Source organism: Myxine glutinosa, chromosome 10, assembly GCF_964187855.1.
Source record: "Myxine glutinosa chromosome 10, kmMyxGlut1.1, whole genome shotgun sequence".
Classification (NCBI taxonomy): Eukaryota; Metazoa; Chordata; class Myxini; order Myxiniformes; family Myxinidae; genus Myxine; species Myxine glutinosa.
The window spans coordinates 125,361,940-125,389,501 of record NC_136270.1 but is presented as its reverse complement, the minus strand read 5'-3'; the positions used below and the strand labels follow the sequence as shown (position 1 = coordinate 125,389,501).

At 44.7% G+C, this 27,562-nt stretch overlaps 1 protein-coding gene across 1 annotated transcript in view; it reads left to right on the top strand.

Moving 5' to 3' along the window:
• Positions 1-27,562, top strand: part of LOC137433375 (contactin-associated protein-like 5) — a 229,552-nt gene that overhangs the window by 62,787 nt on the left and 139,203 nt on the right. The window lies entirely within an intron of this gene.

The following is a 27,562-nucleotide window of genomic DNA, read 5'->3' as shown; positions in this document are numbered from 1 at the left end:
CAACCCCTTCAGTGATATCTCTTCTGTCTACACTCAGACGTCAGACATTCTGCTACCATGTTGCCCTTCACTTTTGTTGTCATCTCTTTATTTTGTATGCCAACGTGGCAGAATTTTTCTTTACCCTCTTTCCTTTCTCTGCTCCTTCTTTCTCTTCTATCCCCATACTCCTATATCCTCCCAATCTTCCTTCCCTTCCCTTCTATTCTATCCCCATACTCCTGCATCTTCCCAATCTGCCTTCTCTTCTCTCCCAAACTCCGCTCACCTCATTTCCTTCTCCTACCATCCTACATTCTCTTATTTTTCTCAATTTACTTCCTACCTATACTCACATACACAACAAAGAGATACCTCCATTCCTATCCTCTTCTCTTTTGTTCCTTTATTCAACATTGGCATTTCCAATTTCTTCCTCACCTTGTGTAAATGTAATAATTAGATGCCTTATAAAGGGGTCACATTATCACACCTATTTACAAAAGGAGGAGGTACTGCATGATTTGCTTGAACATGATTTGCCATTTGAACAATTTCTGAATAATTTTTTGCTTTGAATATTTCCCTATTGATTCTTCTTTTTTTGCAATTGTTTTTATGTTTTGCTATGCATTATGTTTTGCACTCTGTCAAAGCGTCTTTGGGCTCCCTGAAAAGCGCTATATAAAATAAATGCATTATTATTATTATTATTATTATTATTAATAGTATGCATTCGGTACCTATATGGAAAGGTGAATTTGGAATGATATTTTCACTAACCGGTATGACCCCTGTGAACCTCAATGAAAGCCTCAGCAAACCGTTGTGGGCTCTTTTCCTTCATAAATTGTGCATTTTGTCATATCTTACAATCTACGTGGCCTTGTGATGGACACTTTACAGCAGACTGTGACATTTATGGGAAACAGTGAGTTTTATGAGAGTTTCTCACTCTGCACATTATTCCTTATTTGGGGTTTAAAGATTTTTTTTGCAAAAGTTTAAGGTCTGACCCTGCCAAAAGGTTGCATTTGGCACAAAAACACTCTGTGTAAAATATTTTTGAAAAATATCAATATTTAGAGGTCGCTCAAGGCCCTTGAGGTTTTACCATGTATTTTATTTTACCAAATCCAAAATAATTTTTCAACTTTGACATTATGGGGTACTATGTGTGGATTAGTGACAAAAAAATCTCATTTTAATCCATTTTAAATTCAGGCTGTAACACAACAAAATATGAAAAAGTCAAGGGGTGTGAATAATTTCTGAAGGCGCTGTACTATTTGGGCCCAGGTTGCTTATTGCATTAATGGTGATGTGGGTGTGTTTTTTGCAGTTTCCGTTGTTTGGTGGGGGGATGTTACGAAGGATGTCACTGTAGAAACTTTGTGGTGTATTTTTAATGTGTCTCGGGGCCTGTGGGTGGTTGTACATGTAGTGGCACGGGTGATTAGGGTTGGCATTTGCTGTTGCAAGGAACGTCCCACAACCCTAATTGTATCTAAAGGTGACCCAATCAGGCATTGCAGACTATCTTTATCAATGTTCCACGCTTGTGTGTCAGACATTCCCTTTAATCTTTCATCCAAAATTATTCCAATTGAACTGTCTTTTGATACTGGTCTTGGAAATGTCCCAGCACAAATACATCAGTGGTTCTACATTGTTAACGTACCAGATTCGTCCTTATTTCCACAGGACAAAAACCGAAAAACATTCTTTTCGGATTACCAAACCATTAAAAGGAACACCAGCGTTGGACTGGTCGGTCAGAAGCATTCTTATTATTGATGTAATATTATGCATCAGTTGCTTCATTTGCTTTTCCAATTAGAGATTGCCATTTTGTTCCTGCTAGTGCTTTTTATTATGATACAGTATTAATAATTATGAGCTACAGTGTCCTCCACACTTTAGGTATAAATATACATATTATTTCACGACCTATAAACACCTTCCTTTCCTCCTTCCTGGTGTTGGCTTAGCGGTTAGGGTGCCGGCTTGGGATCCTAGGATCCTGGGTTCGAATCCCGGTCGATCGCTGAATTAACGCCAGGGGGGTTGACTCAGCCTGTCATCCTTCCGAGGTCGGCAAATTGAGTACCAGCTTGCTGGGATGAATGATCACGGTGTGTACCCCGATTTAGAATAGGTACACCGTATCCCTGCGCATCGTAAGAGGCGACCAAGGGTTGGCACCCGGAAGGGCATCCGGCCATAAAAACATTCCCTCAAACAGGGAACCATGATTGTCATGGGGCCCGCAAGGCTAACCCCCGCTCTAGCGGGGAAAATGGCCTTAAAACGATCATTCATTCATTCATTCTTTCCTCCTTCCGTGTAAGTACTGCTTTATCAGGATGAAGATTACCACTCTGAGGTTGCGTGTAGGTGTGGAACAGTGCCGACACAACCAAATCGTGCATATATATATATACTTAAAACAGAAGTTACAACAGCATCGTTTGTGGCCCAGTGGTGTTATTGTGCATTCCCTGTCTGATTACACAACTGTAATTGTATAAGGTTTGGCACACGGGGCATCGGAGACACCCAATCGTGGGTTTCCCTGTGACAGGATCCTCAACATGACATAATCATTTCGACCTGGAACTGCACTTCACATCTCTGTGAGGTTGTCTGGCTTCCTGTAAGCATGTTCGAGTGGATATCCCACACCGTGCAGAATATAAAATGTAAATGTTCTTCAACGCCATCACAAACCTTTGAACCCCGATCCTCTCATCTGTGAAGATGCTTCCTTAAGTCTATGTTATCATATTTTACTCTCTGGTCATTCAGGTCGTATCATCGTCTTGCTTTATTTCGCATCCACCAGGAATATTTTCGATATTCTTGCAACAAACACCTCCCCCACTCCCCCCCACCTCCAACCCCTAGGATACTCCCAAATGCAGCTTTACACACCTCACTGTGGTTTGTCTGTGCCCCTTGTTCCTCTTTTTTTCTCCGCACCATATTGTCCCTTTACTATATTATTTGTTTACCACAAAAGACTAAAGTTCCCAAAGTTCCACATTACATCAGACCTTGGCGTATCACCGTTGTTTTAAAAATGTAGAATGCTACCTCTTTATGACAATGTTGAAAACTGCCCTTTTGTATTTGATGATGAGTAGACTTGAATAGCTTTTTAGTAGGCCTTTGCAGCCGGAGATGTTACGCTTCGCATTGTCCATCAGGTTGTGTGTGTGTCCGTCCGTGTGTGTGTGCGTAGTAGATTATATCCTTACCTAGACAACTCTGAACCGCTGAAAGGAGTTTCATCAAACTTGTTACAAGTGTACGGTCTGTAACCTCTTCTTCTCTTATTCTTCCTATTCTACTTTACCTTTCCCTCTCCTCTCCGCCCCTCCCCCTCCCCCTTTCCTCCCAAGTCTGACTTGCATGGTTTGACCCAATATTTGAGATCCTCTCTGATTGGCTGTTGTTATGGTCTGTAACCTCTTCTTTCTCTTTTATTCTTCCCCTACTTCTTCACCCTCCTGAGTTTGACTTAAGTGGTTTGACCCAAGATTTGGAAGCCTGTGATTGGTTGTGATGCAGAAGAGAAACAGGATGGGAATGGGGGGGGGGGGGGGTGGGCGGGTAAGGTTGTTCCCAGTTTTGTTTCAAGGTCTCTTTTCAGGATCGTCACCGAACCCTGGATTGCCTCCAGTTGTAGTTCATTTGTGGTAATATTCCCGGTGATGGTTTTTAAAATCTCAGTGAGGTTCTTCTTTATCATTCCTGGTGCTCCAAACAATGTTGACGTTCTTCAGCTTCCAAGATCTCTTGACCACATTTTTGAGGTCCTGGTATTATTTTATTTTTATTTTTTTGTATACAACATCGAGGCTCGTGAAAGAGCGAACATTAATCACACAGAAAGACAAACAGACACATAAAACAAATAACATCGGGAGCGGTAGACAAGATGGGGAGAGAGGGGGAAGGACACAAACACAACATTTGAGAGCAGGGACCGAGAGACATGGAGACATCGAGAGAACTGTGGGAGGGAGAGGGCTTTGGGGGGGAGGCATGGGAAGGGTGGGGGTGGGAGAGGTATAAAACATATGGACACTGCCAGGACTTCCAGGAAAGAACTTGGAATTTCAAACAAGGTGGATCTGGGGTGAATTAGTGGGGGTAGAAAACATCAAGGTTTTGGATGGGGGAAGATAAGAGATGGTGGTGAACAGCTGTTTTAAAGACCTGGAGGGAGGAGTGGGATTGAAGGGAGTGTGGGAGTTTGTTCCAGAGGCGGGAGAAAAGAGGAATGAAAGAGTGAAGGTGAGCAGAGAGCCGAGATTTCGGCAGTTTAACCATCAGAGGGTGGCTGGCAGATCTTGTGCGACCTGTAGGAATATTTGGGGGACAGAGCACAGAGAGAGCTGGGGGAGCAAGGCCGGAGAGGAGTCGGTAGAAGACAGAAAGACCACCTACCTGCCAGCGGTGCGTGAGTGAAAGGCCCTCAGAGATAGCTTCATCGCGGGAGATTCCAATGATACTGAAAGCTTTGGATTCAACAGCGTGAAGCCGAGCCAGGTGTGAGGCAGGAGCACCAGCCCATAGGGGAGAACAGTATTCCATTGAGCTGCGGATGAAAGCCTTGTATGTGGTGAGGAGCTCAGGTGTGCCGAGGAAGGACTTCGCACGACGGACGATGCCCAGTCGGCGACTGGCTTTGGAGGCCAGCTTGGAAATATGGTTTTCCCAAGAAAGATCATGGCAGATAGTGAGACCCAAAAGCTTGAGCGACAGAACTTCTTGGAGAGGATTGTTGAGAAAGTAGATGGGAGGGTTGTCCAGTCGATCTTTTCGGAGAGACATAGTAAGAGTGTGAGATTTGTCAGGATTGAAAGACATGTTCCACTTGTTTGACCAGTCTGTGATTTTGTCCAGGTCTTCAGAGAGTGAGGAGGCTGCAGACTGCCGATCTGAGGGAAGAGGAATGGAGCGGCAGAGAGTGGAGTCATCAGCAAAGAGATAGAGAGGATTTTCCAGAGAGTCGAAGAGATCATTGATAAAGACCAGAAAAAGCACAGGGCCCAGCACACTGCCTTGGGGAACTCCAGCCTGAACAGGAAGGGGAGATGAGAGAAATCCATTCAGGGCCACATGTTGACTACGACCAGAGAGGAAGTCTGCAAGCCATGCATGGAGATTTCCATGGATACCATAGGAGGAGAGTTTGATGAGCAGAGCTGGGTGCCAGACCGTATCGAAGGCACGTGATATGTCAAGGGAGACAGCTTTGATTTCCTGTTTGGCATTGAGGACCTCCATCCATTGTTGAGACAGCAGAAGCAGCATGTCCAGAGTAGAGTGACCTGGTCTGAAACCAAATTGATGATCAGAGATCAAGCCATTGGAGAAGAGGAAAGATTTCATATCCGAAGCAATGATGGATTCCATGACTTTGCTGATAATTGGGAGCAGGCTGATTGGTCTGTAGTTGCAAGGATCTGTTTTTGCACCTTTTTTGTGTAAAGCGGTGATGTTTGCTGATTTCCAGGATGCTGGCAGATGACCTTGAGCAAAAGATAGGGTGAAAAAAACAGAGAGAGGGTGAGATAGAGCGGCAGAGCAGAATTTTAGGACCCGTGGGCTGATGCCGTCTGGTCCAGTTGCAGAATCAGAGTCGAGGTTTGACAAAAACTCCTCCACCTTGTCAGGAGAGAAGGACACAGAGTCCAGGAGCAGTTGAGTTCGACTGGGAAGGGTGGGAACAGAGAGAGATGGGTTTGGGACTAAGGATTTTGAGGCAAACACAGAGTTGAGGCATTCGGCTTTGTCACGTGCGATGTCAACTGTGTGGCCATTTGAGGTAAGGGAGGGGATGGAGGGGGAACAAACACCAGAAACGGATTTGACCAGACGCCACCAGGATTTGGAGGAAGGAGACAGGTTTGAGAGTTCATTCTTGAGTGAGCAGAGATAGTGCTTCCTGGCACTCCTGAGGGTAGACACACACTTGTTCCGAGCTTGGTGGAAGGAACTGAGATTGCCTTCAGTTGGATTAGCCTTCCAAGAGGCAAAGGCAAGTTGTTTCAGGGCAACTGCCTCACCACAAGATTCAGTGTACCATGGACGGGAGGAAGGGTAAGACAACTGAAGGCGAGATGGGATAAATCTGTGCATGAGAGAGATGAGTTTGCTTTGGAAGAATTCCCAGGAAGAATTGATGTCAGAGGCAGTGGAGATGGGAGACCAATCCAGACGATTGATGGCTGCTTGAAGACCGTGCCAGTCGGCCTGAGTGAAATGCCAGACTCGTCGACGCTGAGGAGGCTCTCTGAGAATGGCCAGAGAGATGTCCACTTTGACAAGCACATGATCAGAAGAACTGATTGGAGCAGAAGAAGAGCAGCAGACATTAGCAGGGAAGTTTGTCATAACCAAGTCTAGAAGAGAAGATACTCCATTGGCTGAGATCCGGGTCGGGAAATTGACAGATTGTGTCAATCCCAGTGAGTCACAGAAGTCCTTTGCTGAGGTGCCATGACTGGTGAGAGAGGAACCCACACCCAACCAGGTGGCATGATGACAGTTGAAGTCACCACATATGAGGAAGAGAGAGTTGGGATGAGTGGATAGAAGTTGGTCCATGTTGTCAGACAGTGAAATGTAGATGGTCATCACTGTTTGGGGGACGGTACAGAACACATATGAACAAAAGGTGGGAGCGGAGAGGAAGCCGTAGCCAGAGGTACTCCTGGGGGTGAGGAGGAGAGAGGGCAGTGCAAGGAGAGTGAGGAAGAGAGTTTTTGATAAAGATAGCCACCCCACCACCAGGCCGAGGCTCAGGTCTATCATACCGGAGGAGGGAGTAACCAGGAAGAGATATTAAGGAATCAGAGACATCTTGAAGGAGGAAAGTCTCTGTTAAGCAGATCAAGTCTGGATTGTCAGAAGCAACCTGTATGGAGAGATCAGTCAGGTTTGAGCGAAGGCCCCGGATGTTTGAGGTCTATACCGTTATGGAAGAGAGAGGGGGAGCATCGGGTACAGGACAGGGGAGGGGAGGAGTAGGGTAAGATGAAGGATGAGAGGGGGAGGTAGGGAGAGCAAGTTGATAGTGTGTCAGAGATTGCAGAAGAGTTCCAAGAAAGGGAAGGATGAGGAGGATGAAAGGTTTGATGGTGAAGGGATGAGGCACAGTGAGGGGTTGTTTGAGGGTGGGCAGAGGAAAGTAGAAGGTTGGGGGGGTGGAGGTCATTTCATTTGTCATTTGCTCATTTCCTTGATTGCTGTGTTGTTGAGGCCAAAGTCGCTGGGTACTGATATCTCAATCATCAATGCTGTCTTTTCCTTTTTGATCCTGAGTACAATTTCCGGACACAATGCTTTGTTTTCTATGTTCACACTCGATGGAATCATCACGTCGTACGTGAGCATGACGTCCTCATTTTCAATGATTGCCCGAGGTTCGTGTTCCCATGAGTTTTCTGGAACTTGGATGTTTAATTTTTTGCAGATATGCCAATGAGTGATCTGTGAAGAGTGAAGTGATCTTTGCATACTTTGTTGTGCCGTTGTGTGTAAAGTTGTTCTGATAGTTTTTTGCATTCCGAGAGCAGGTGACTCGTCCTTTCTGTTTCTATCTTGCAGAATCTACATTTGTCTGTTTGGCTCAGTCCCGCCATCTTTTTTAATCCATTGGTGTAGTGTCCTTGATCTTGGGCATTTATTATGATTTGTTTGCCGGCCCAGTTGAGCTGACCTCTTCTTAGCCATTCCAATGAGCCTTCTTTGTCTATCCCCACTCTGTCCAATTCTTTTTTGTATTTTCCTGCTCTTTTGTCATTCTGCAGTTGTTGGTGTATATTTCTTGATATTCCTTTTTATGCATTTATTTTGTCGTTTTTGCAATTGTTGGGGCTGTATCTGTTGCCATTTCATTTCCCTGTGCTGCATCTTCTATTCGCACCTGTTTTTGGAAATTATTTGCAAGGTGAGTTGGGGATACTATTTCGAGTTTGTTGTGTTCATGTTTGTTTACAAATTGAATCCGATAGTCTGTTGAGCATTTCACATCCTCAGCTAGTCCTACACTGGTCGCTCTGTGCACCTGGTTGAGTTCCATCAGGCTACTCCCCCCCTCTCGTCTTGGTAGGTACATTCTAGGGATGCACTGGTTTTTGTAGAACATTTTGTGGATGGTAAGGAGTTTTCTTGTTTTGATGTCTAACTTGTTGATTTCTGATTGGGGCCAGTTTATTATTCCGCAGATATATTGGGACACTGGTACTGCGAGCTGGTTTATGGCTTTGATTTTGTTTCTTGTGGAGAGGTACACCACATGACCAAAAGTATGTGGACACATGAACATCACACATCTCATTCCAAAATCATGGGCATTAATATGGAGTTGGTCCCCCCTTTGCTGCTAAAACAGCCTCCACTCTTCTGGGAAGGCTTTCCACGAGATGTTGGAACATTGCTGCGGGGATTTGCTTCCATTCAGCCACAAGAACATTAGTGAGGTCGGGCACTGGTGTTTGGCGATTAGGCCTGGCTTGCAGTCAGGGTTCCAATTCATCCCAAATGTGTTTGATGGGGTTGAGGTCAAGGCTCTGTGCAGGCCAGTCAAGTTCTTCCACACCGATCTCGAAAAACCTTTTCTGTATGGACCTCGCTTTGTGCACGGGGGCATTGTCATGCTGAAACAGGAAAGGGCCTTCCCCAAACCTTTGCTACAAAGTTGGAAGCACACAATTGTCTCGACTCTAGAATGTCATTGTATGCTGTGGCATTAAGATTTCCCATCACTGGAACTTAGGGGCCTAGCCCGAACCATGAAAAACAGCCCCAGACCATTATTCCTCCTCCACCAAACTTTACAGTTGGCACCATGCATTCGGGCAGGTAACGTTCTCCTGGCATCCGCCAAACCCAGTTTGTCCGTCGGACTGCCAGATGGTGAAGCGTGATTCATCACGCCAGAGAACGCATTTATACTGCTCCAGAGTCCAATGGCGGCGAACTTTACACCACTCCAGCCGACACTTGGCATTGCGCATGGTGATCTAAGGCTTGTGTGTGGCTGCACGGCCATGAAAACCCATTTGATGAAGCTCCTGACGAACAGTTGTTGTGCTGACGTTTCTTCCAGAGGCAGTTTGAAACTCGGTAGTGTGTGTTGCAGCCGAGGACAGACGATTTTTACGTGCTATGCACTATAGCACTTGGCGGTCCGGTTCTGTGAGCTTGTGTGGCCTACCACTTCGCAGCTTTTTTTGTTTGTTTTTTTTGTATACAAGATCGAGGCTTTGTAAGAGCTAACATGAATGACAACAAAACAAACGGACACATATGACAAAATAAAGGGAGCGGGAGACAAGATGGGGAGAGAGGGGGAAGCACACAAGTACAACATTTGAGAGCAGGGACATCGGGAGACCTGTGGGAGGGAGAGGGCTTGGGGGGTAGGAGGCGTGGGAAGGGGGTGGGGGTGGGAGAGGTTAAAAAAAAAAACCTGGACACACCTGGGACTTCCAGGAAAGCAGTCGGTATTTCAGAAAAGTGGATCTGGGGTGAATTAACGGGGGTAGAAAAGATCACGGTTTTGAATGGGGGAAGATAAGAGATGGTGGTGAACAGCTGTTTTAATGACCTGGAGGGAGGAGTGGAATTGAAAAGAGTGAGGGAGTTTGTTCCAGAGACGGGAGAAAAGAGGAATGAAGGAGTGAAGGTGAGCAGAGAGTCTTCATTTTGGCAGTTTCACCAGAGGAAGGTTGCTGGCAGATCTTGTGCGACCTGTAGGAGTATTTGGGGGACAGAGTACAGACAGGGCTTGGGGGGGGGGGGGGGGCTAGGTCAGAGAGGAGTCGATGGAAGACAGAAAGACCACCAACCTGCCTGCGGTGAGTGAGTGAAAGGCCCTCAGAGTTAGCTTCATCCCGGGAGATTCCAATGATTCTGAAAGCTTTGGTTTCAACAGCATGAAGCCGATCTCGGTGTGAGGCAGGAGCACCAACCCAGAGGGGAGAGCAGTATTCCATCAAGCTGCGGATGAAAGCCTTGTATGTGGTGAGGAGCTCAGGTGTGCCAAGGAAGAACTTCGCACGACGGAGGATGCCCAGTCTGCGACTGGCTTTGGAGGCCAGCTTGGAAATGTGGTTTTCCCAGGATAGATCATGGCAGATTGGGAGACCCAAGAGCTTGAGTGACAGAATTTCTTGGAGAGGATTGTTTATAAAGTAGATGGGAGGGTTGTCTTTTCTGAGAGACATCGTGAGAGTGTGAGGTTTGTCAGGATTGAAAGACATGTTCCACTTGTTTGACTAGTTTGTGATGTTTCCAAGTCTGCAGAGAGTGAAGAGGCTGCTGCTTGCCGATCTGAGGGTTGAGATATGGAGCAGCAGAGAGTGGAGTCGTCAGCAAAGAGATAGAGAGGATTTTCAAGAGAGTCAGAGAGATCATTAATGAAGACCAGAAAAAAGCACAGGGCCCAGAACACTGCCTTGAGGAACTCCAGCCTGAACAGGAAGGGGAGATGAGAGAAATCCAACACACGTTGACTACAACCAGAGAGGAAGTCCGCAAGCCATGTGTGGAGATTTCCATGGATACCATAGGATGAGAGTTTAGGGAGCATGGCGAGGTGTCAGACCGTATCGAAGGCACGTGATATGTTAAGGGAGACAGCTCTAATTTCCTGTTTGACATTGAGGACCTCCATCCCTTGTTGAGACAGCAGAAGCAGCATGTCCAGAGTAGAGTGACCTGGTCTGAAACCAAATTAATGATCAGAGATCAAGCCATTGGAGAAGAGGAAAGATTTGATATCCGAAGAAATGATGGATTCCATTACTTTGCTGATAATTGGGAGAAGGCTGATTGGTCTGTCGTTGCAAGGATATGTTTTTGCACCTTTTTGTGTAAAGCGGTGATGTTGGCTGATTTCCAAGCTGATGGCAGATGACTTTGAGCAAAAGAGATAGTGAAGAGAACAGAAAGAGTGTGTGAAAGAGCGGCAGAGCGGGATGTTAGGACCCGTGGGCTGATGCCGTCTGATCCAGTTGCAGAATCAGAGTCGAGGATTGACAGAAACTTCTCCAGCTTGTCAAGAGAAAAGGGAACAGAGTCCAAGAGCAGCTGGGTACGACTGGGTGCGGTGAGTACTGAGAGAGATGGGTTTGGGACTCAAGAATTTGAGGCAAACACAGAGTTGAGGCGTTCAGCTTTTTCACATGCGGAGTCAGCCGTGTGGCCGTTTGAGGTAAGGGGGGGGGGGGATGGCGGGGGAACAAACACCAGAAATAGATTTGACAAGATGCCACCAGGATTTGGAAGAGGGAGACAGGTTTGAGAGTTCAGTCTTGAGAGTAAAGAGATTTTGTTTCCTGGCTCTCCTGAGGGTAGACACACACTTGTTTCGGGCTTTGTGAAAGGAAATGAGATTGCCTTCCGTTGGATTTGCCTTCCATGATTAGAAGGCAAGTTGTTTCAGGGCAACTGCCTCACCACAAGATTCCGTGTACCATGGACCGGAGGAAGGGTATGACAACGGAAGACGGAATGAGATAAATCTGTGCATGAGAGAGAGCAGTTTACTTTGGAAGAATTCCCAGGATGAGTTTATGTCAGAGGTGGTAGAGATGGGAGACCAGTCCAGATGATTTATAGCTGCTTGAAAACTGTGCCAGTTGGCCTGAGTGAAATGCCAGACTCGTCGACGCTGAGTAGGATCTCTGAGAATGGTCAGAGAGATGTCCACCTTAACAAGCACATGATCATATGAGCCGATTGGAGCAGAAGAAGAGCAGCAGACATTTGCAGGGAAGTTTGTCATAACCAAGTCCAGAAGAGAAGATGCTCCGTTGCCTGAGATCCGGGTCGGGAAATTGACAGATTGTGTCAGTCCCAGTGAGTCGCAGAAGTCCTTTGCGGAGGTGCAATGGGTGGTGTTAGAGGAACCCACACCCAGCCAGCTGGCATGATGACAGTTGAAATCACCACATATGAGGAAGAGAGAGTTGGGATGAGTAGATAGAAGTTGGTCCATATTATCAGACAGCGAGATGTAGATGGAGTCATCACTGTTTGGTGGACGGTACAACACACATATGAACAAAAGGTGGGAGCGAAGGGGAAGCCATAGCCAGAGGTACTCCTGGGGGTGAGGTGTAGAGAGGGCAGTGCAAGGAGAGTGAGGGAGAGAGTTTTTGATAAAGATAGCAACCCCACCTCCAGGACGAGGCTCAGGTCTATCATACCGGAGGAGGGAGTAACCAGGAAGAGATATTGAGGAATCAGAGACATCTTGAAGGAGGGAAGTTTCTGTTAAGCAGATTAAGTCTGGTTTGTCAGAAGCAACCTGTATGGAGAGATCAATCAGGTTTGAGAGAAGGCCCCGGATATTTGATTTCCATGCCGTTATGGAAGAGGAAGGGGGAGCATCGGATTCAGGACAGGGGAGGGGAGGGGTAGGGTAATATGAGGAAGAGGAGGAGGAGGTAGGGAGAGCTGTTGATATTGTGTCGGGAGAGCTGTTGATCGAGATTTTCGAAGATCTAGGAGAACAAAAGATTTGATTGTGATTGGATGAGGAACAGTGAGGTGTTGTGTGAGGGGAGGGCAGAGCGAGAAGAAGGTTGGAGGAGATGGAAAGAGTTGGAAGGGAGAGGAAGTGGGGAGGACGCTTTGAGGAGGAGCGGTGAGAGGGGAGAATTAGAGAAAAAAGGAGGGTTGGGAGATTTGAAGGGGAGGGGGGAGGGGGGATGTGGGTGTTTTGAAATGGAGGGGTGAGGGGGTAATTTAGGAGGGGAGGAGGAGTATGGGAGGAGAGGGGTGAGGGGGTGTTTAGGAGAGGAAAGGTTGAGTGAGCTGTTGTTGCTCCGAGACATTTCCACTTCACAATAACTGCACTTACAGTTGACCAGAGCAGCTCTAGGAGGGCAGAAATTTCATGAACTGACTTGTTGGAAAGGTGGCATCCTATGACGGTGCCATGTTGAAAGTCACTGAGCTCTTCAGTACGGCCCATTCTACTACCGATGTTTTCTATGGAGATTGCATGGCTGTGTGCTTGATTATATATACCTGTCAGCAATGGGTGTGGCTGAAACAGCCGAATCCACAAATTATATGGGGTGTCCTCATACTTTTGGTCATGTAGTGTATGTTTTCAGGATCAGCCTTGTTCTACATAGGTATTCTTTGGTGAATGTTTTGCGCATTTGTTTGCGACAGCTTTGGTGTCTCTCTTCTACTCCAAGGTATTTTTATGATGCTTCGTTTTCTAACTGCTGTATTGTTGTTTCAAGGTCAATTTTTATGTTGTCTGTTTTTGTTGGTTTACCTTGTACAAATGTGTACTCGACACACTTATCTCTGACAAATTCCATTTGAATGTCCTCGGAAAAGCATTGTACTAGTTTTAGTTGTTCTGTCAATTTTTTGTCATTTTGTGACAGAGCTTTAACTCATCCATGTATATTGTATAGTAGATGTGTCTCCTTTCCTATTTCTTTGGATGTTCATCTATTGGTTGTTAGGGAGTGTCCATGTCCTTGTTCATTGATGAGGTTACATAGTGGGTCCAGAATCAGACAAAACAGAAGACGGGAAAGACTGTCTGCCTGGAAGATTCCACGCCGTATCTTCACATCTGGTATTTCGATATTTCCTTCTGAATGTTGTAATATCCATGTGGTATTCCAGAACTCCATTGCTTTCTCAGTGTGCGTGCATGCTTGCCGTGCGAACGTGTGAGCACGTGCATGCTCGACTTGTATGCACTCCTGAACTGCTGTATGGAATGAGTTGAAATTTGGTGGTTGTGATTTTTATGTACAACGAAGATTTGTGGCATTAAATAAATTAATCGCCACACCGGGGCTTGGAAGAGGGTTGGGGAAGGGTGCAAATGATTTATATCAATATGTGGCATATAGCGCCACCTGGTGGTGGTGGGAGAGGGTATTACAAGTCGGTTGTGGAGAACATCTTGCAATGTTGCGCAGGCCACGTGGCATCATGCAATTGCTTTACTTCGCCCTGCCCGAGGGAGAGGTTCTTTTGGCTCCGTAGGGAGCCGGTGTTTCGAGGAGGTGGCTCATTTTGTACCATGTGTTCCAAAAGGTTGTTCCGCTCGGCTGGAGTGAGCAGTTGTCACCAAATGAATGAGTACATCTTACAAAGCTAATTGTACGTTTCACTCATACTCAATTACATCCTCCTGTTAGTATGGGTTTATATCTGTTTGAGAGGTCAAACTGGTATAAGAGTTTATTTATTTAAGTGACGTAACAAGCTACTTCACAGGGATTCATCATCCAGTGAGGTTACTCAGTGGAAGAGGTTGTTGCCTGGGGACTTAATGTATTGTCTGTCAATAATTAGAAGAGCTGCTCATCTCTAGTTGTCCAGTATTCACTTGATTATTCTTACAAAATCTTTAGTTCATCATTTTTCTTCCTCTGCCTGCTCATTGTCCTTTTTGTATGATTGCCGAAGCCTTGTTCCACATGTATATTGATTGGACAAGGATGTTTCCCTTTCCCCCTGTTTCATTTACGGAATTATGCCTTTTTTGTACACATAGTCGAGGCTCATGGAAGAGCTCGAATTAGTACACTGGACGGATCAGGACACAACAGGACAAAAGGAACAGTTAAGAGAGAGAGCGGGAGGCAACACAAACAACAGAGTTTAAGGCCAGGATATAGGCAGACTTGGACAAAGAAAGGGGTTGCGAAGGAATGAGGGGCAAGAGAGGATGTATGGTGTGGACAAGACGGATACAGAAGGGAAGCATCTCTCAGGAGGGAAAACTGGAAATTGTGAAAGAGAAGGGGTTTGGGCGAGTGAGGGGAGGGTTAACGATGGTATAAAAGACCATGGTTTTGGATTAGGGATGATCTGAGATGGCTGTGAACATCTGTCTTGAACACCTGGAAGAAAGAATGAGATGGAAAATATGTGGAAGTTGGTTCCTCAGGTGGGAGAAAAAGGGAACAAGTGAGGTGAGTGGAGGTGAGCAGTGATCCCGGATTTCGTTAGTTTCACCAGTAGGGGATTGATGGTGGACAACATGCGTCCCTGCAGTAACCTGGGGAGTTGGGGTGAGTGGGTTGGGGGACAAAGCACGGACACAGCAGAGGGTGCATAAAATAAAGATTGCTCCCCTCTCTGTTTTGTCTCTGCTTTGACAGTCATGCCAAAATGTGAACAGGTGCACATGCTACTGTGTTCTCTACCTTCTTTGGCTAAGTTTTCTACATCCGTGATGGAGAGTGAGATTGCATGCTTGGCCCATTTATAAATGTCATTGTTCTGATACATTTCAGCATTGTTGTGTGAGCTCCATTAAAATGACAATTGTATTTAAGTCCAAGTGGACTGGAAACTTGAGCTGATTCAAAGCCATACTTTTCCTTCCTTTATTGTCGTCATGTTTTGCTTTACCACATGTCACAGGTCTACAAGAGCTCCTCATGATTGTTGGTGCTGTTGTTGTTGTTGTTGTTGTGGTTCTTGTTTGGGATCAATTTTTAACTCAACTGGACTACCGTCCAGTTAAGTTTATCACATACTGAACCCTCCGGCGTCCGTCGTCTGTCGTCGTTGTCGTCGTCTGTCATCTGTCGTCCGTTAACTTTTCGACGTTAACACTCCAGAATCCACAAATATCAACCGATTCTGATCAAACTTGACATGCAGCATCCTTACCCCAAGGACCAGGTTGGTGTTACATTTCAGCCCGATCCGTTGAAAAATGGCGGACGTAGGCGACCATTTTGTTTTTGGTCATGAAAACGACGTTAACACTCCAGCATCCACAAATATTAACAGATTTTGATCAAACTTAGAATGTTTAACCCTCACCACACAAGGTAGGTTGCTATTGCATTCCAACCCGATCCGTCGCAAAATGGCCGCCATATGCCGCCATAATGTTTTCAGCTCCGAAACGACGTTAAGACTTTAACGTCCACAAATATTTATGGATTTTGATCAAACTTGGTGTGTGAGACTCTTACCACACAAGGTAGGTTGCTATCGCATGTCAACCCGATCTGTCACAAAATGGTCGCCATAGGCCGGCATATTTTTTCAGCTCTGAAACGACGTTAACAATCTAGCGTCCACATATATTGACGAATTTTCATCAAACTTGGCATGTGAGACCCGACCTACTTTAAAGTTGTCCAGTCAGTTCAGTTGAGTTCTGCTTCCCTGGAAGCTCTAGTTTTAATTGCACCCATTGGTCAGACAGCTGTCGGACCCCACCCACATTTGTCGCTTGACTCCACCCACCATGGAATGGCACTGAGATGAAATAATATGGCTGCCGTCTTGGTTTTCTGGTGGGCCTAAGACATCAGTCCTTCTAGGCCTTTGCTCATTATACACTGCCCAGGTTTGTTGCATCAGATTTCCATTGGCTTTGATTTGGTCGATGAGTGTTACTCACGATGAGGGACCCCGAAAAATCTCTAAGCAATGTCGAATAAAAATTAGTAGCAAGGTATACTCAAGCCGGTCAGCATGCACGGTGTGCCCTCCACAAAAAATTAGCGTTATGTAATATTTGAACGGCCCCATATTGGAGTTAAACAATCCGTGACTGTGTGAAGAATCAGCTAATTCTGATATAACCGTGGGGAGGGTGTCATGGCTGAAAGGAGTCGAGTTAATATTTTAATATCACATTAAATGTGTTTCACAATCACACTGTTAATATTTTAATGACATTAAATGTTTCACAATCGCGCCGTTAATCTTTTATTATCACATTAAATGTGTGTTTCCCAATATCGCTGTTAATCTTTTATTATCACATTAAATGTGTGTTTCCCAATCACACTTCATATTTCAATATCACATTAAATGTGTGCTTCCCAATCTCGCTGTTCATATTTTAATATCGCATTAAATGTGTGTTTCCCAATATCGCTGTTAATCTTTTAATATCACATTAAATGTGTGTTTCCCAATGTCGCTGTTAATCTTTTAACAACAGATTAAATGTGTTTCCCAATATCACTGTGAACCTTTTAATATCACATCAAATGTGTGTTTCCCAAAATCACTGTTAATCTTTTAATAACGCATTAAATGTGTGTTTCCCAATATCGCTGTTAATCTTTTAATAACACATTAAATGTGTGTTTCCCAATATCGCTGTTAATCTTTTAATAACACATTCAATGTGTGTTTCCCAATATCGCTGTTAATCTTTTAATAACACATTAAAGGTGTGTTTCCCAATATCGCTGTTAATCTTTTAATAACACATTAAATGTGTGTTTCCCAATATTGCTGTTAATCTTTTAATAACACATTAAATGTGTGTTTCCCAATATCGCTGTTAATCTTTTAATAACACATTAAATGTGTGTTTCCCAATCGCACTGTTCATTTTTAATATCACTTTAAATGTGTGTTTCCCAATCGCACTGTTCATTTTTAATATCACTTTAAATGTGTGTTTCCCAATCGCACCGTTCATTTTTAATATCACTTTAAATGTGTTTCCCAATCGCACTGTTCATTTTTAATATCACTTTGTGTGTGTTTCCCAATATCGCTGTGAACCTTTTAATATCACATCAAATGTGTGTTTCCCAAAATCACTGTTAATCTTTTAATAACGCATTAAATGTGTGTTTCCCAATATCGCTGTGAACCTTTTAATATCACATCAAATGTGTGTTTCCCAAAATCACTGTTAATCTTTTAATAACGCATTAAATGTGTGTTTCCCAATATCGCTGTTAATCTTTTTTTTAACACATTCAATGTGTGTTTCCCAATGTCGCTGTTAATCTTTTAACATCACATTAAATGTGTATTTCCCAATATCGATGTTTATCTTTTAATATCACATTAAATGTGTGTTTCCCAATATCGCTGTTAATCTTTTAATAACACATTAAATGTGTGTTTCCCAATATCGCTGTTAATCTTTTAATAACACATTAAATGTGTGTTTCCCAATCGCACTGTTCATTTTTAATATCACTTTAAATGTGTGTTTCCCAATCGCACTGTTCATTTTTAATATCACTTTAAATGTGTGTTTCCCAATTGCACCGTTCATTTTTAATATCACTTTAAATGTGTGTTTCCCAATATCGCTGTTAATCTTTTAATAACACATTAAATGTGTGTTTCCCAATCGCACCGTTCATTTTTAATATCACTTTAAATGTGTTTCCCAATCGCACTGTTCATTTTTAATGTCACTTTGTGTGTGTTTCCCAATTGGCACGTTACTGGATTTTGTGGCAGCTTGTGACCACAGTGCGGTCATTCTTGTTATATATCTGTAATGAAATGGCGTACAAAGTCTGTCCTTCTGTCTGTCTGTATCTCCATCCCCATGCAAATGCAGAAAGCACACGACCTTTAAGGCTATCTACTCCCATCATGTGGTCCTTGTGCACCGATTTTTAATATACTCGACGGCTTGATTCACTCGCTCTTACCCTCTCTATAAACATATTTATAGCTGTTCCTGGTGCGCTGTCCTTGTAATAGAGAAATTTATTTCCTACTGCACCCTGGGCTTACCTTGAACCCGTGAAAACCTTTTTCAAACTAATCATCACATCAAACTTTCCAGGCAGTTATTCACTGTTCGTGAAAACCATAAAAAGCCACAGAGATTATTGTTCTGATTCTTTTCTCCATTTCATGATGTACTTGTTATTCACGTCAGAAACATTGATACATCTGTGTCGGCCTTGCATGTAAATACGCACGAATTTTTCAATACTGTGATTGAAGGTTCATGGAGGAGCTCGTACGTGAATCGTACGTAGGACAAGGACATTGTGTCCTATCATGAATAATGTGCACATTCCGGGACACTGAAGTATCTCACATGATCTGCATGTACACCGCAGACAAATCGATATCGACATGGGTATTTGTGTTTGCATCCCCAAGGCAAAGTACAAAGTCAGCTGATCCAAGCTTACGCTTTGGGTTCTGATCATGGGTAATCTTACTCCGTGAAATTGTGAATTTGTCATTTTCACTTTTGTGCATTTTCTTCAATTACCAGTTGGTGTGATAAGTAAAAAAAACTTAAATCGTTTTTTTTTTTGGATCAATATGATTTTGCATCGATGTGAACTTTGAGTATATTATTGAACATAAGCTAGATTGTCCATCAAAATGGCAATGTTTCAAGATTGAGAATCAGAACCATGGTGTGCAGTTTGATAGGACAAGGCAAGTGTGACCCACCTTGCGAACCCTGTTAAATTGTTCACCGATAGTTACTTTATAGGGAGTTCATAATAATCATCAAACCAGCCTAAATATGCTGCATGATGATAACCTCCCTAAACTGATGCCAGGAGTTGCCTTAATGGTTAACATGTCTGCCTTAAGATCCTTGGGTCTTGAGTTCTTGAGTTCAAGCCCCTGTGGTGCCGTTGAATTAACACCAGCCAGGTGGACTCAGCCTGTCATGCTTCTGCCTGCCTGCAGTACAACTGCTGCCCATCTATCTGTATGATGCCTGTCACATGATGGCTCTCCATATGAAATTGTTGCATTGTGTCCACATCCATCAAAACCACGTGACTGGCACACCGTGATTATGACGAGGAGGATGGATTGCATTTACATTGGAATATTTAATAATTAATAATGTGATTGATAATAATAATTAATAATGGAATATTGTACTGGTATATCCACATTTGACACGTGTTCTTTCCATGCCACTCCCAGGGTTTGGCTCAAGTTAATTTTTGACCAAACCTTCCTTCCTTCATGCTACTCCCAAGATTTTCCTCAAATAGATTTATGAACAGACAATCATTCTGAGGATAGCAAAGGTTTAGATTTGGAATTGAATGCAGTTTGGGATCTCTATAATGGAGATATTGTTGGGTTACTGTTACGGATTCGTCACTTCCGTCTTTGTGGTTGTCATCCACTTGAAGCATTTTTAGTTTCATTGTTACAGTTTCGGTGTGAAATGGAGATAACTGTCTTCAAAGGTAAAATTAGTGTTTCAAAAGAAAAACGAAATGGATCGGGAGAAACCGGAAGAGGAGGAAGAAGAGGCTGGAGCGGATCGACTGAGATCGGGAAAGGAAGGCCGATCTGCTTCGAGGTGTCGAGCGGACGCTGGTGGACATTGGTCACGAGCGAATATTGGTTTCCCCGGGAAAGGGATTCCTGTGACAGTGTCGTTATTGCTGTGGCAAATAAACCTGCGAGACGGGTTTTGGTTGGTTCCGAAAGTGAATCATCGCTGGAGAGCAGGTAAGCCTCCATTACGGGCCCGTCCGCCATTTCACCTCGCACCAGCCATTTCACCTCGCACCAGCCATTCGCCTGGTTCCCATGTGTGTCGTGGATTTCGCTTGGAAACTCGCGGTTCTCCGCTTGCGAACTGCTGCTCATTCATGTCAGCGTCATTGTCTGGTGAACCAAAGGTGTGAATTCCCAGTCGCCTTTTGGGTGAACTTTTACCTGACCGATGTCGGCCCGACCTCTCACCCAGTGGCTCTTCTGCAGCTTCGACTGTCAGCCGTCCTGGGTTCAGGTCTCAGTACGACCTTTTTTCTTGTGATCACCGGAGTGTGGATCGACTTTGGCCTGGTGTCGTGACAGTGACTTTGGGGGTGTTACAGTTCGCTCACGTGGAGTACTGTGAGTTATTGTAAAGAAACTGGTGGTACCATCATAGGAATTATATGGTGTTTGCTGTGCAATTGAGGTTTTCTTGTACTTGCGCAAGTTGTTATTATTGTGCGATTTTAATACAATACTTGGGTTTTGTATCGATTGATTGGTGTGGTTTCACCATTGGTCATTAGCACACATAATAGCACATCTTTCTGCCGTGACTCCTTTCGGGGCTCGGAGGTACACCGTGACCGGGGTTTGGGGAGGAGCACGTAACATTACACCATATTACTGAGAAAGGTAAATATCATGATTAAATCAAGTGGTTAATGGTGATGGAAACAATCTGATCAACAGGAGGTGAGCCAGGTGCTTCTTATAAAGTACTTTAGTCTCTCTTTTTTTTGACTCACTATTTTAAACCCAAATTGTGGAGACGTGACCAAAATGAGTCACCTCATTTTTCCAGAGAATCTGAGTGTGTGAATAGAGCAGAGACTTCCACAAGCCTTTCACAATTTAGTAATTTCTCAGTCAGTCGATTTCGAATCATTTGTCCTCTGATCTTGTTGGATGCAAACTCCAGAAATGAGATTAATTATTATCAACGTGTCTGTGAGGGAAAGAGTAGTTTGAATTGGTGTCAGGATAGAGCCGCCTCACCAGATAAACGTCAAATGGTTTGGATTTGCCACATCCAACCAACACTTCCTGTCATCCCATCATTCAATTTCCATGTGATCAGTGTTGTTCTTTCCACTAAATCAAAACCTAAGAAAATCTAACTTAACAAAGAGTTCCTGATATTGTTCAAGTGGATTTTCCTAAAGGGGAATATCATATCAATCATGGATTTTAAGGCTCTGAATCCATGCTGGCTCTCAGATAATATTGTTACGTTTGTAGCGGTGGTGGAGATTACCTCAGAACTGTATAGAGTAGTATGGTCCAGTCCGTCAGCTGAAGGATTGTCTGTTTGAATGTGCACCATGCGGAGGGTGGTGCATTGTATTAAGTAGCCAGGACTTAAAGTTAAGGAAACATACGTAGAACCTCTTAAAATTCCCCAGGTGGGCACTGGGTGTGGCTTTCGAGAAGGAAGGGAGGAGTTTTGTCTCCCCGAGGGGGGCGGAGTTATGAATGCCTCCGAGGGCGGAGTGTTGTTTTGAGTGAGCAAGAGGAGGAGTGAGAGGCTCTCAAGTTTGGCTCCGAGAGTGTAGGGTTTCGGCGCTCCTGAGAGAAGGAATTCATCTGAGGAGAGTTGTTGTTTTTTGGAGCGAGCTTGAGGAGAGCTTAGGAGATCGACAAGAAGAGTGGAAGGTTCAATCCTGCTCCTGGGGAGAAGTGATCTTTGCTCGTCAGCCGTCATCGTCAGCGCGTCAGCATCTGACTCTCTCGAAAATCCTCTCTATCTCTTTGCTGATGACTCCACTCTCTGCCGCTCCATTCCTCTTCCCTCAGATCGGCAGTCTGCTGCCTCCTCACTCTCTGAAGACCTGGACAAAATCACAGACTGGTCAAACAAGTGGAACATGTCTTTCAATCCTGACAAATCTCACACTCTTACTATGTCTCTCCGAAAAGATCGACTGGACAACCCTCCCATCTACTTTCTCAACAATCCTCTCCAAGAAGTTCTGTCGCTCAAGATTTTGGGTCTCACTATCTGCCATGATCTTTCTTGGGAAAACCACATTTCCAAGCTGGCCTCCAAAGCCAGTCGCCGACTGGGCATCCTCCGTCGTGCGAAGTCCTTCCTTGGCACACCTGAGCTCCTCACCACATACAAGGCTTTCATCCGCAGCTCAATGGAATACTGTTCTCCCCTATGGGCCGGTGCTCCTGCCTCACACCTAGCTCGGCTTCACGCTGTTGAAACCAAAGCTTTCAGAATTATTGGAATCTCCCGCGATGAAGCTATCTCTGAGGGCCTTTCACTCACTCACCGCAGGCAGGTAGGTGGTCTTTCTGTCTTCTACCGACTCCTCTCCGGCCTTGCACCCCCAGCTCTCTCTGTGCTCTGTCCCCCAAATATTCCTACAGGTCGCACAAGATCTGCCAGCAACCCTTTGATGGTTAAACTGCCGAAATCTCGGCTCTCTGCTCACCTTCACTCTTTCATTCCTCTTTTCTCCCGCCTCTGGAACAAACTCCCTCACTCCCTTCAATCCCACTCCTCCCTCCAGGTCTTTAAAACAGCTGTTCACCACCATCTCTTATCTTCCCCCATCCAAAACCTTGATCTTTTCTACCCCCGCTAATTCACCCCAGATCCACCTTGTTTGAAATTCCAACTTCTTTCCTGGAAGTCCTGGCAGTGTCCATATGTTTTATACCTCTCCCACCGCCCCCTTCCCACGCCCCCCCCCAAAGCCCTCGCCCTCTCTCAGATCTCTCGATGTCTCCATGTCTCTCGGTCCCTGCTCTCAAATGTTGTGTTTGTGTCCTTCCCCCTCTCTCCCCATCTTGTCTACTGCTCCCTATGTTATATGTTTTATGTGTCGGTTTGTCTTTCTGTGTGATTAATGTTCGCTCTTTCACGAGCCTCGACCTTGTATACAAAAAAAAAAAAAAGCCTGACTGTTCGTGTCCTGCCTTCACACTGTTCCTGCTTCATCATCGACATTCGTCTCCCCATTCATGACTGCTCACTCCTTTGATACCACAGCAGAGCTAAAGCCCACCCTGTTTTTGTTCCGCTCCCCCGTCTGTGATTGAATCTGTCGTGATGAGCCTTAGGTTTCTTTAGAGTTGTTTTTTTACCTCATTGTATGTAGTTATTTATTTGTCCCCTTTCTGGAGGGGACTATAGGTTTACTCTCCGTCTGTCCATCCGTCTGTCTCAACTGTGGTTTTCTGCACTATTTTCTATAACCTTCAACATATTCAACTGAAACTTGGTACATGGCTTTAGTATGATACGTTTTTTAAAATGTATATTAAGTTGAGGCTGGTGTAAGAGCTAAGGTTACAGAACAAGTTTGAGTTTTGGGGAATTTCACCAATTTTTCATGGAGTTATGCCCTTTTTGAAATTAGAAAATATCACATATTATACATAGGTCAGATTTCAGCTGCCCTGACTCCACCCCACTGCTTTACATGCATTGGCTGAGCAGCTGCCCTGACTCCACCCCACTGCTTTACATGCATTGGCTGAGCAGCTGCCCTGACTCCACCCCTAAATGAAACGGCACAGCACCCCGATCTCTCCTTCACTGTGGAAGTCGGATTTAAATGAGATGCAGCACTGGAAACAAAGTGTGGCCACTGAAGAGAAGTCCCAATGCATTCTTGCTCTCCCCCATGGTCCTTGTTCTTTTTCTTGCTTCTGATGAAATCCAATGATGGCCACATTTTTTTTGGACCACCATATGACTTGGGCCAGAGCCTGGTGTTGGCTTAGCGGTTAGGGTGCCGACTTGGGATCCCAGGATCCTGGTTTCGAATCCGGGTCGATCGCTGAATTAATACCAGGGGGGTTGACTCAGCCTGTCATCCTTCCGAGGTCGGCAAATTGAGTACCAGTTCACTGGTAATTCCCTGTGTCTCGCAGGGTGACTAACAGAGTTGGTGGCAGGAAGGGCATCCGGCAGTAAAACATTGCTTCAAAAAGGGGACCACGGTGCCCAAAACAGGCCAACCCCCACTCTGCAGGGAAAATGGCCTCTAAAGGCGGTTCTATTTGACCTTTGCTATAAACATTTCGGGATACAGTATAGATTAAGAAAATGTCCCCATTTACATACATTCTATCCATAAAACTCAACATCATGAAAATTGGAGGAAAAGTATTCAAGTTATGATCAAAAAGGTGTTTTTTGTTAATTAGGTCACTACCCGATAAAAATGTGGGTCAAGGACACTGATCAAGTATCAGTTGTTGTCAAATATCGCACCAATCAAAATGTTGTTTTTCCACTGGTGTTCTTGGTTTTGTTGTTCAGTCTCCCGTAACACAGGGGAATGCTTATTGCTGTTGTAGGATTTGTTTAAACAATTGGCAACCCCAATTGTATTCACGAGCGATCGCCAAGGGTGAGACGTGGCGATGTCCAAGGGTGAGTTGCAGGCGATGTCCAAGGGGGCATCGCGGGCGATGTCCAAGGGTGTGTCGCAGGCGATGTCCAAGGGTTAGTCGCGGGCGATGTGCAAGGGTGAGTTGCGAGCGATCGCAAAGGCTGAGTCGCGGGCGATGTGCAAGGGTGAGTTGCGAGCGATCGCAAAGGCTGAGTCGCGGGCGATGTCCAAGGGTGAGTTGCAGGCGATGTCCAAGGGGGCATCGCGGGTGATCGCCAAGGGTGTGTCGCGGGCGATGTGCAAGGGTGAGTCGTAGGTGATGTCCAAGGGTGCGTCGCAGGCGATCGCCAAGGGTTAGTCGCGGGCGATGTGCAAGGGTGAGTTGCGAGCGATCGCAAAGGCTGAGTCGCGGGCGATGTGCAAGGGTGAGTCGTAGGTGATGTCCAAGGGTGCGTCGCAGGCGATCGCCAAGGGTTAGTCACGGGTGATCGCCAAGGGTGAGTCTTGAGTAATTGCCAAGGGTAAATTGCAAGAAGTGCTCGCCTAGGCCGAGGGTATGCCTCTTGTGGTCGAGGAACACTTACCCTTGGCTACAGGTCGGAGGAGGTTTACCCTTGGCGATAGCTTAGTGATCGCAGATAATCTAGTAGTTGTTGGTGTTGTTCTTGTGACTCCCTTTATTCGGAGTTTGGAAATTTAACAACAAATGTAACCTTACCCAATCACAATTAACTCTTAATAAAATGAAAAGAATGGACTGGTCTGTAACACAATCCTAAGCTACAAATCGATGCAGGTTGTCATGATTCATCCAGTTGAATGAAATCAATAAAAGTTTATAAATGTAAAAGCTGGACTTGCAAGTTAAATACGTTTCAGCCAACTTTCGTTTCGGCCATACTTGTAAGTCCACCTTTTGCATTTATAAACTTTTACTGATACATAAGCAACAGTTCATCAAACGTCACAATCTCTGGATTCCGATCAGTCATTCGTCTTTCCCGCGCCTGGCGTCGAGTGCAAATTTAACTCGATTTGGCTTGAGCGCTGTAATTTGAGTGCGATTCCAGCAAGATATAGCGAATGCTTCGTGTTCACTTCACCTGCAACAAGTCAATGCACGTTCGTGCTGTGCGTGCACTCGTAGCAGTTTATCTTGTGATGAAAGAAACACCTAAAGTATGCAAAACGAGGTGAAAGCCAGCTGGGGGTTTTGTGTTGCCCTTGTTTCATTAACAAGTGTTTTTTTGGGGAATATCAAAATCACAATGATCACAAGTTCATTGCCTTCGTTAATATAACATTGTATAATGAATCGGTTCACAAACTGCCAATCTGTACCCAGTGGTTCATTGAGCACGACATGGTAATGCGCACTTTAGCCTCTGTAATTGCCTATTTTGTTGCTGTTTCCAATCGGTGTAGAATACGGATGTTTGTTTGTTTGTGCCACGTTTTCCTTGTTTAACCCAATATGATATTCCGTGTTGAGGTTCCTACGTGTGTGAGACAATTAGGAAGCTCCTTGTGCTTTTTTGTTTCAAATCGCTCATTTCTAACTAAAGGTTTCGCTTGACAAAGTCTTAATTTGAGAGATTATTAATCAAGCACACTTTTTCAATGTGTGAATAAAGGTCAGAGAGGCAGGTTTGCTGTTTCACAAGTATTTTTTAAATCAGATCACCAAGGGATACCGGTCACAGGGTTAATTCTCCCCACATTTGTTCATCTGTCTCATCAGGCACTGCAGGCTATTCATCTGATACCCGGTGTATTGGTGCGACACACACCTCTGATCGTTCTTAATTATGGCATGCAGGTGTGGCCGTGGGTGTGCGCGCACATGTGTGTTACCAAAGGCTCCTCTTCCAAATCACCCCCTAATATTTTAAAGCAATAACCTACCAAATATACATGAGCAAGCGCAAACCAAAAGCAAATGGGGGCAAATCAAAAGCAAATAGGGCAAACCAAAAGCAAATGGGGGGAAAACCAAAAGCAAATGGGGGAAAACCAAAAGCAAATGGAGGCAAAGCAAAAGCAAATGGAGGCAAAGCAAAAGCAAATGGGGGAAAACCAAAAGCAAATGGGGGCAACCCAAAAGCAAATGGGGGAAAACCAAAAGCAAATGGGGGAAAACCAAAAGCAAATGGGGGGAAAACCAAAAGCAAATGGAGGCAAAGCAAAAGCAAATGGGGGCAAAGCAAAAGCAAATGGGGGAAAACCAAAAGCAAATGGGGGCAAACCAAAAGCAAATGGGGCAAACAAAAAGCAAATGGGGCAAACCAAAAGCAAATGGGGGCAAATCAAAAGCAAATGGGGGCAAAGCAAAAGCAAATGGGGCAAACCAAAAGCAAATGGAGGCAAAGCAAAAGCAAATGGGGGCAAACCAAAAGCAAATGGGGGCAAAGCAAAAGCAAATGGGGGAAAACCAAAAGCAAATGGGGGGAAAACCAAAAGCAAATGGGGGGAAAACCAAAAGCAAATGGGGGAAAACCAAAAGCAAATGGGGGAAAAGCAAATGGGGGGAAACCAAAAGCAAATGGGGGAAAACCAAAAGCAAATGGGGGAAAACCAAAAGCAAATGGGGGCAAAACAAAAGCAAATGGGTCAAAGCAAAGGCAAATGGGGCAAAGCAAAAGCAAATGGGGGCAAACCAAAAGCAAATGGGGGCAAACCAAAAACAAATGGGGCAAACCAAAAGCAAATGGGGGGAAACCAAAAGCAAATGGGGCAAACCAAAAATAAATGGGGGGAAACCAAAAGCAAATGGGGCAAACCAAAACCAAATGGGGAAAACCAAAAACAAATGGGGGCAAACCAAAAGGAAATGGGGGCAAACCAAAAGCAAATGGGGGCAAACCAAAAACAAATGGGGCAAACCAAAAGCAAATGGGGCAAACCAAAAACAAATGGGGCAAACCAAAAGCAAATTGGGGCAAAGCAAA